This window comes from Hyperoodon ampullatus, assembly GCF_949752795.1.
Source record: "Hyperoodon ampullatus genome assembly, chromosome: 2".
Taxonomy (NCBI): Eukaryota; Metazoa; Chordata; class Mammalia; order Artiodactyla; family Ziphiidae; genus Hyperoodon; species Hyperoodon ampullatus.
The window spans coordinates 122,406,222-122,416,686 of NC_136915.1; positions in this window are offsets into that span (position 1 = coordinate 122,406,222).

The following is a 10,465-nucleotide window of genomic DNA, read 5'->3' on the forward strand; positions in this document are numbered from 1 at the left end:
TTATAGTAAAATATATTCATCTAGAACATAATAAAAAAACCTGAAGCAACAGGAATTTTTCAACATTCTTTACTTTGCTTTCATAAGGAAGGGATAAATGGCATGTAAGTAAATACCAGGGCCTTATCCGAAAAAGAAGTTTTCAAGATATGTCATTTCTTATTGAATCGGGCCAATGCAATTTCTATTTAAAAATTGAAATCATAAACCTTCATGTCTCTATAGTTTCTTTTGCCACTTACAAAAAGCTTTTACACACATGATCTGAAATTCTACAGTGAGAAGTGAGGTTATATTAATGACCTTGAAGCACTGTGAGTGCCTTTTGAATTATTAAAGCAAGGTGGAATTTTGTTCTGGGTAAGTTAGTGTTAAGTGTGTTATTTAAAATAATCCTTCCATATGTGATATTAGTGGGTAAAAATTCTCTCCTAACTAAAATGTTCCAGTAACTAAAGGACTTAATTTTCCCAGCCATTTTGAATATTGAATTGCTATTCTGATGTCCTTATGATAGGTAGACACTGTTGCTAAGACAAAGTGTCTAAATCTTTTCTTCTTCAATATGTATCAAAACCCTTAAATTATATTCTAGAAATTTATCCTAAGAAAATAATTGGACAAGAGTATGAAGAGGTTTTGTAAGGATATTCAGTGCTACATTATCTTATTATTTTCAATATTAGGGAACAACATCAATGTCTAATAAAATGGAAATGGGCTCAAGGATATTATATAGCAATGAAATGGAATTCTATACAGTCAATAAAATAGAGATGTGGAAGACAATTTAATGACATCTGAATATGCTAACACTATCTTGTTTAGTGAAAGATTTAGGCCTCAGGGGTATGGTAAAAATCACAATTGTGTTTTAAAGTTATATATCTGTAAGTTCGTGTGTACTAGCAAGAATATTGCTGAGAAATAGACACCTTTGGCTTGCTGCCTCAAAGAGTCTGTTTGCATGAGCTGATGAGAGATATGATATGCATGAGATCATTATGTTTTGGACTGAAGGAAGGTTGGGGATGGAGATACCCATGAAGATGAGAAGATGAGGATAATTTCAATAACATAGACTCTGTTCTAAAACCCAGCCAGAGAGTCTGATTTTGAGACTCAACTGAGAAAGCATTTAAGGAGAGTAGCTGAAGGCTGTGTCGGTAAAAACCAGCAGCCTCTGGGCACCCATGATGCCTCTTCAAGACCTAGGTAACAAAGTTTCAGAGATTTGGGAGAAGGTCCACCCTGTCCCCAACCTCCAACTCAGCTCTGGGTGTCACCAGCAGAGGGGCCATCGCAGGGAGAGCAGCCACACAGGTCAAGATGAGGCTGCAGCAGAAGAGAGGTGAGTTCCCAAGCATATATAAGATACACCATCACCCAGGACCCCTGGAAAATACTACGAAATGCCCTGAGGGGAGCTAAAGTTCAGGGTGAGCAGATGGGGGCTGGGATTTGTCATAGTTTGTGTCTTAATCTAATGCAGGATCTCAGTCTCAGCACTATTGACATTTGGGGCCAAATCATTCTTTGCTATTGGGGCGGCCATCTGTGTATTGTAGGATGTTTAGTAGCATTCCTGACCTCTACTCACTAGATGCCAGTAGTCTCCCCTCCCCAAATGGTGACAGAAAATATTTCCAGATACTGTCAAACATCCCTGCAGGGGCGGGGGGCAAAATCTCCCCAGGCAGAGAATCACTGATCTAATGGAATGGTAACTGCAATCACAGATTGGTGAAAATTGCTGCATGAAAACAGCTAACATTTGTTGAGTATTTACAGTGCCCTGGGCCCTCTCCTAAGTGCTTTGGTTTTTAAACTTATGGCATGTTCACAACTCCATAAGGTGGGTTCTGTACTTCATTTTACAGATGAAGAGATTGAAAGCATAGAGGGGATAAGTAACTCTCCCAAGCTCACATGCTATGAAACAGCAGAGCTGGACTAGGAACCCATGTATTCTGGCTTCTGAGACCTTCCAACAATATGTTAACAATTGCAGATTTTCTGTGTGACTACCATCTTTCTTTTTCTTTGTGGCTTTTTGTTGTTGTTGTACTTTTCAAATATTTTCCGATACGAGAATTCACCCTAAAAAAAATGATTAAGCAAGTAATTCAATAAGACCCAGTGCTGTAGGACTCCTGACCTGAGCCGAGTTGATGGATATGAGCATATCCAGGCAAGGGCCCCAGTGGGTCTCCTGGTCCACAATCCCAGGAAAGGATCAAGATGGCCAATATGATTTTAAACTAAGACCGAAACACAACAGGATGAAAGAGAGACTTGACAGAGTACATGCCCTTATGGTTTGCTGAGTTATCCTCCTCTTCTCTCTCCTAATTGCCCAATGAGTGGGTTCCTGCCCAGTCTGAGCTCCTGGCCCACCACCTGCAGGCACCCGCCTTCAGCAGGCGCTGAGCTCTCTGGGTGGATGCTGGTGCTGTTCCTGGATGGGAGGGTTGGCAGGGTGTGTGTGCCAGGGCTGGAGGCTGAGGCTGCCTGGGAAACAAAGGGCTGAGGCCCACATGCTGGGGTTTGTATCCTGTGCGTCTGTCTGGCTAAAGCAGGTGTTCAGGTAGCAATTCTCACCGAGGCTGGGGCTAGCAGCCAAGCATTTAGCAGAGCCTGCCTATCAATCACCGCTGATGCTCATCCCTTAATGGCACTTCCCTTGTCATTTGCCTGGTGTCGCTTTTATCTTAAGTGAATTTAACAATGGTGAAAGGTGCCAGTCTGAGGTCCCCAGAGAGGAGCTTTGCCGGAAGAGCAGTTAGAGTGAAAGTTTCTCCCATCAAATCGCCTTCGCTGCCCCACCCCGGGGCGGGTGGTAAGTCACCCACTGGCTTCGGGGGTACCCCAGAGGCTCCATTGAGCCAGCCCAGCTCTTCCCACAGCTCAGCAGACATACTTAAGGGAAGTCAGCTGCATGCAGCTCTGCAAAACAGGGAAACATCTTCCAATTGCTTTTTCCTTAACTTCCACACCCAGGAGTGTTTCAGGAGGAATTTAATCTCTATGTTTCTGGTTCATTTATGCTTAACTTGTCACAGGATTCTTTCCAAAGAGCCATTTGGTACCCAAGAGAACTTGTGAGCTTTTAAAATATATATCCGTCTTTAAAAAAATTTTTTTTTGAATTAGCCAGGTTCAAAGCAATGTCTAAGCTACACATGAATATGAGATGGTTTTAAATTTCAAATCCGGTTAAGTTTCTAAGAGTGGTTTCTGGGAAGCAGCCCATCTAGCAAATTAATGAATGACAGGTGAAAGCAGATATTATTTTGCCCTTCCGGGGCTGGGAGTTGAAGTTGGGGTATGAAATGAGTGAGCAGGAGAGGGAGAAACAGAGGAAGCAAGAAGATGAAGAGAGGAAATTCCCTGGTGGTCCAGTGGTTAGGACTCCACACTTCCACTGCAGGGGACACAGGTTCAGTCCCTGGTAGGGGAAACAAGATCTCACATGCTGCAAGGCATGGCAAAAACAAACAAACAAACAAACAAAAAATGAAGAGAGAGGTTGGAGGCACAATAATTCTAGCTACCTTATCCGACCTCTTACTATATACTAGGTTCTGCACTAAGCATTTGGTATATCAGTTCTTACAACAACCCAATGGCAACTTTGAAGTTACCAGGAAAGATGTTTCCCTGTCTCACAGATGAATAAACTGAAGTTTAGAAGTCAAGCAGATTATCCAGTTCACACAGATAGTTACTGAGGTAACCTGAACTGAATCCAGCTCCATCTGAATCCAAATTAGCAGCATTGAAATGAGGAGGAAGTATGGAGAATGTGGAGGAAAGGGGAGTTTCCCTCCCCTTTGCCACTGGCAGTGGAGTGTGATATGGTGTCAGAGCCTCTTTTTCTCTTTCCATTCTTATTGCCTCAGAAAGCATTATGAGATGGAGGGTGAGCCTGGCTGATTTCTATCCATCTCATTGTGCAGACTGTGCTGCCATGGAAAAGAACTTCCTTTCAGCTGCAATTATAGGGCACTGGCTCCTACTCACCCAGAAAGCTAAGCTTGAGGTAGAGATAGGAAAGGCTAAGTGTTCTGACCTTTGGGTAAAATGAGACTTTACTCATGAAGAGAACTGGGGACAAATAATTTCCTAGGCACTGAGGTCAGTTATCTCTGGGGGAACTTGTATTGTTAAGACAAAATTCCTTTGTATGTTCTGGAGATTGAAAAAGAAGAAATGTGTGTGTGTGTGTGTATGCATGTGTGTGTTGCCAGGATATCTGTGGAAGCCAAGGACAATTTCCAGCTCTACCAGGACCCTAGTTTGCTTATCCCAGTTTACCAGTACTTTGCTTGAAGCCTTCTGTCCCACTCCATTCAGTTCATGAAGTGCTGAGGACCTCTGATGGCAAGACTGTTGCACTTAACAGTGAGGAAAAAACTATCATGTGCATTTATTTTGGTGGTTTTTATCCAGCATCACTGCCTTTTGTGCAATTTGCATAAGATGATCCTAGATCTCTCCTAGGATAAAGGCAGTCATAGGCTCCCTGGTACTTCTTTTTTCATCTAGTGTTTAAATATGCACTGCACTCACTTTTATTTCAAGAAGGACGTTTTACTAAATTAGTGAGTGTAGAACTCCCGAAAGAGATCATGGAAAGTGCTAATGTAGAGTGAGTAAGGATTTGACCACAAGTCCTGCCACTCTAGGGAAAAGCAGTTTGTAGGTTCATGCTTGAAGAAAGAGAAATTTGAGGGGATGGGAAAATGTGAAATGGAGCCAAGACAGGGGCTTTTCCTGGATCCCCAAGGCTCATAAATTATTTTTGGATGCAAAGGCATGGAAGATGACATACCTCTATCCTCCAGGAACTGATGTTGGCAATAGTTGTTACCAAGGACTGAAGAGCTCTAAGGAGAGGGAAGGACGTCAGTTTCAAGAGGCAGCAGCTATCTGAAACAACCTGGGATAGATGAGATTTGATCAATCTCCCTCTACTATTAGCTACTCTGGCATCCACGGTCTACCCCACACAAGGCAGCATTTTACCACAACCGGGCTTGCATTGCCTTTTCCTGTTTCATGTGGGCTTGTGTTTCCACTCACCAACCTCCACTCAAAAACCTCTGAAGGTTTCCCCTTACCTGCACCATGAGCTCCAAACTTGTTCCCCCAGCCTCCAAGTTCTTTTTCACTTTTACCCTCAACATTTCCTCAACAATGCATGCAAACACTCCATTCTATTGAAGCTGATACATTTGTCACATAGGATGATCCACTGCTCCAGTTTGCCCAGGACAGAAGTGGTTCCCAGGAAACAGGATTTTTGGTGCTAGAACCAGGAAAGTCCTGGGCAAAGTGGAACGAGTAGTTTGTCCTCTCTAAGTCACTCTTGGATGAACAAATTTTGAGTTGTTCTGCTTCCATACCTCTCATACTTCTCTTCTTGCTTGGAATGTCACCTTTTTCTCTCTACCTATTAGAAATTTATTCATCTGCCAAGATCCATCTCAAATTTTAGCTTCTGGGTGAATCTTTCCCAGATTCCCCTCAGTGGCAAACCATTTTTCTTTTCTTTGAATCCCTGTAACTCTGGTTACCTGGGTGATTCAAAAGAAAGCAGTAGAGTAGAGTGGTTGGGAGCACGGATTAACAAGGTAAGTAGGTATGCGTTCTACATCTGATGTGACAGCTGCTAATTGAATGCAGTTAACCTGTTTCTGCCTCAGTTTCCTCATGTGGGGTGCGTGTGTGTGTGTGTGTGTGTGTGTGTGTGTGTGAAATTATAATAAGTAGCTCTTTGGGAGGTTGTGAAGGTTGAATGAAATAATATATGTAGCACCTGCATCTTAGGTGGTATATTGATATATGTTTAATGAACCTTACTACTCTTTGGTTCCTTCACTCAATGAGTATTTGTTGAGTGCCTTCTATGTGTCTGGCTCTGTTCCATGAAATGGACAATATCCTTGCCCTAAGGAGCTTAGATGCTAGCTGGGGAGGATGGGAGAACATAAAATAAACTACAAACTATGGCCAATGGTGATAAATGCTAGAAAAATAAGACAGTGGAGGGAGATAGTGAGTGCTTTGTATCAGGATAAGAGAGCCTCAAGCAAAGACCTAACAAAGGTGAGGGGTTGACCCATACAGATATCTTAAGAAAAGGGGTCTCCATGTGGAAGTGACAGCAAGCAAGAACAAGGTACTGAGAAGGTCCTCTTGGTGTTCTGGGGAAAATATGGCTGAGCAGAAGGAAAGAGGAGAGCAGTAGGAAATGAGATCAGAGAGGTAATGAGGGAGGCACAGACCATGGAGAACCATGTTGATGACTGAAGGCCTCTGGCTTTTATCCTGAATATGAAGGGATGCCATTGAACTGTTTTGATCAGAGGAGTGTCACTTCCTGACTGCATAAGTGACTCATAAGTCACTTCAGTGACTTTTAAGAGTCACTCTTGCCACTGGCTTGAGGATAAACTGTAGGCAGACAAAGGCAGAACCTGGGAGACCTCCCAGGAGACTGTTGTGTCTGTAAACTGAGTGAGAGAGGAAGGTAACCTAGATAAGTGTGCAACAGGTGAAGGTCACGACAGTGGTTATAGTCTGGCTATTTTGGGAAGTAGAGCCAATGCACTTGTCAATAGGGATTGGTTGGCCTCTATTCAGAAATAGCTCTCAGACTTTTGTCTAAAAAAGAATAGAGTTCAACAGTGAGAGGCCCACGTACCACAAAAAAAAAAAAAAAAAAAAAAATCAAGAATAGAGTTGCTGTCATCTGGAATGAGGAAGACCAGGAACTCTTTTTTTTTTTTTTTTTGCGGTACACGGGCCTCTCACTGTTGTGGCCTCTCCCGTTGTGGAGCACAGGCTCCGGACGCGCAGGCTCAGCGGCCATGGCTCACAGGCCCAGCCACTCCGCGGCATGTGGGATCCTCCCGGACCAGGGCATGAACCCGTGTCCCCTGCATCGACAGGCGGACTCTTAACCACTGCGCCACCAGGGAAGCCCAAGTCTTCTTTATTTTAAACTTTGGATATGCTTTATTCTGCCACAAATTCCCAGGAGATATGAGAAATATCATTTCTGAATGGGACTAATAATTTCACAAATGCTAGCACTTTATTGACAATAGCCAAGTTTCTTTAAAGTAGTGCACATATATTAAGTAACCTTTTTAAAATCTCGAAGTTTTTATAAATTTTAAAGGGAAATTGTAGCAGATCCTACTTTACTTTTCAATATTCAGTGTAAAAATCTTTGTGACATAAATATACGTTTTGAGGATAGGATGGAGGACTGCACATGAACTGCTTTGCCTAAGCTGTCAGGCTCCTGCATTTGCACTAGATACCATTATGTAAAAGACCATTGTTGGAAATGTTCCTGATAAACTGAAATAAAGGAGAAATTTTAAAACAGCTCGGTCTTTAAAAGCATTAATATGTGGTATAATTTTAAAGGGGGAAATGAAATATTCCTTTACTTCCAAATGGATTGAACAGAAAATTCAAAATACTTCTCTTATTGAAAAATGAGTAGACTAATTTGTTTTAAGCCTGGATACTGACACCATTTTCACAAAGAAGGCAAGTCTTCTTTTCTAATCTCTCTCATGGTGACTTGGAGTGGTTCAGGGGGAAATCTAAATTATTGGAGGGTAATTTGTGCCCCTTTCTTAAGTCTCCCTAGTAGTACCAGTTAACCAAAAGGTCAGATCCAGCATCTTGTACATTCTTTTGAACCTCGTCCAGTTCTTAGAACAATACTAGGTACAGTAAATACCTGATTTGTGTCACATAGAGACGACAGAAACTGCAGAGCAGGAGCTTTGGATTCTATGAACTCTTTTAAAACAGAACCTTCATGACTCCAAGTCCTTTCCATAAAAGAACTTGATTCTTCATGTGGAAGCCTTTTGAAAGCACCTAGCACATTCCACAATCCCAGTGAAACCTTAGTGAGCATCCAGACAGGTGATGCTTTATGGTGGAGACATTCACTCTTCCAGGTTTCCCAGAAACAACAGAATAAAAGGCAGAAGATGAATAGCCTTTGCCTCAGAAACAGCTGCTGCTGCTCTCGCATCTGCATGGCCAGTTGATTTAGAGATTTGTGAAGAAAGCCTCTGAGCCCCTGGCTCCTGCCAAGTGAATTACCAGGAGCATCCCATGGTAGGAATTATTGTTCTCTTCCAGCTGCCCTGGAGCTGGAAGATGAAATACACTTGCTCCTAGAGGGAGCTGCAGACACAACCTGGGCACAGCCCTGAAGATTAAGGTCATCTTGCTCTGGATGGTGACTTGGAGCTAAGTCAACAGCACTCATCAAAGACTGATTCCCGAGGGAGGTGTCTGAGATTGCTGTTATTGAAAGACCCTGATAATAATGCCAGCTCTCCATTTTTTTGTGACAAAATGTCCAAAAGTAGAGGTGGGCACCATGGCACAAGTTGATACAAACATTGCATAACCCAGAAATGGAAACCATTTCCCCAAGATGGTGAACGATGTTGAGACCTGTCTGCCCTATCTAGGCCACCCTTGGCAGATATGTTAGATACCACCTCATTTGCCATGGGCCAGTTTCCTCCTTCCCTTCCAAAATAAACTGTTCTATAACAGGATTTCTATGATCACACAAATTTGGAGAAGTCCGGGTCATTTTGAAATAGGTTTCTTTGCACAGGCTTTCTCAGAACTCTCAATATGCTAATATGCATCAAAATTTTCCAAAGGGGAAGAATGTATGCAGCAGTATTTGAGCACAAGGATCTGTTCTCCTGAAGCACCTACTATGTCAAGTGTTGTTCTCATCTCTCTTAGAGAAATGCTTCCTTAGGCTAACATTTAAATGTTCCACTTTCTGTGAGACAAAATGGCGCTTGGGGAAGAAGCCTGGGAAGATGCTGAGGATTCATTTTAAAAGTGCCACCAGGAGATTTTAAAAGAAAGGAGAAAAGGGAGGGAGAAGTAATCAGCCCAGGGACAGGAGCGGGAAGTTGATCCTCTTGCCTAGGTGGTTTCTGGTGGAAGGACCCGACAGGCTTTGTCTTCAGAAGCTGAGCAGGGCATTTGCTCTAAGATGTGATGAGCTATCTAGTGTTAATGTGAGATAAAAAAACTGAATGAAGACCAAAGAATCCCATTCAAGGCTACTTTTAAGGGAGGAGGGCTTATCAGAATTTAACTACATAAAAGGCTTCACTTAAAACACAATCCTCAGGGAATCTTTGTTGCAAAACTTTTTGTAGATAAGAACAACTTTAATGAAACCTCAGGGTAAAGTGTAAACCCTTTCATGCAATCAGAAAATCAGAGAAGTTGACAGGAAGTGTAGGGGATTTCAATCTAAGCTCCTACTCTATCCATCAGTTCCATCTACAATATTCAGAAGAGCCATCCTGTTGCTGTTTGAACACCTCCACTGATGAGGGTTTCACCACTTTTAAAATTTATTTTATTTATTTATTTTTGGCTGTGTTGGGTCTTTGCTACTGTGTGCAGGCTTTCTCTAGTTGCGGCGAGCGGGGGCTACTCTCCGTTGTGGTGCGCGGGCTTCTCATTGCGGTGGCTTCTCTTGTTGCGGAGGACGGGCTCTAGGCATGTGGGCTCAGTAGTTGTGGCCTGAGGGCTCTAGAGCGCAGGCTCAGTAGTTGTGGCGCACGGGCTTAGTTGCTCTGTGGCATGTGGGATCTTCCCGGAGCAGGGATGGAACCTGTGACCCCTGCATTGGCAGGCGCATTCTCAACCACTGCACCACCAGGGAAGCCCGGTCTCACCACTTTTTAAGGCAGCTTATTCCATTGTCAACCAGCTCTAATGGTCTGAGTCCAGGACCATAAACTCCACTCCTTAATAAGTAACATAATCAGAAGTTTCCAGCATTCTCAGAACTTGCTGGTTTATGAATACTGTGCACTAGGCTCTGCAGACTCTAAAATAAGTGACAGTAATGCAGATACACTGAGATTCTAGAACAATGAACAGAAAGAAACACACAAAACAGCCAAACTTAGTCTTTATGTTTTACTCTTTGGGAAAAAAGCAATTCTATGGATGTACCTTTTTGGTGAAAGAGGAAGAAGTTTGTTTTGCAGAAAAAAGTGAGATGATACAGTGAGAGTGTTTGGGGAACTCAAGTGTGCCATACACATCAGTGTCAGGTGTCTTAGTCACGGGCTAACAGTGGGAGATCTAACGAGACAGTGAGTAGAATGGGGAGAAAGGATCAGATTGCTCAGGGGTCAGTAGGAGCAGAAGGAAATCAGTGGAAGAAGAGAGGGGATGAAAGATCCAAGTGGGAAGAAAATGGGTCAGAGAAAGAGCAAGTAAGTGTTCTTCTGGAAAGTCAGATGCTACCTATGAAATATGCCACCTCAGTCCCCACAAACCTTCAATCCCCTTGCCTAACTCAGAAACTCACTCTTAACCTCTTTTCCCTCATGTCCCACCTCCCCTCCCAATCTGTTGTCACATCTGTGCA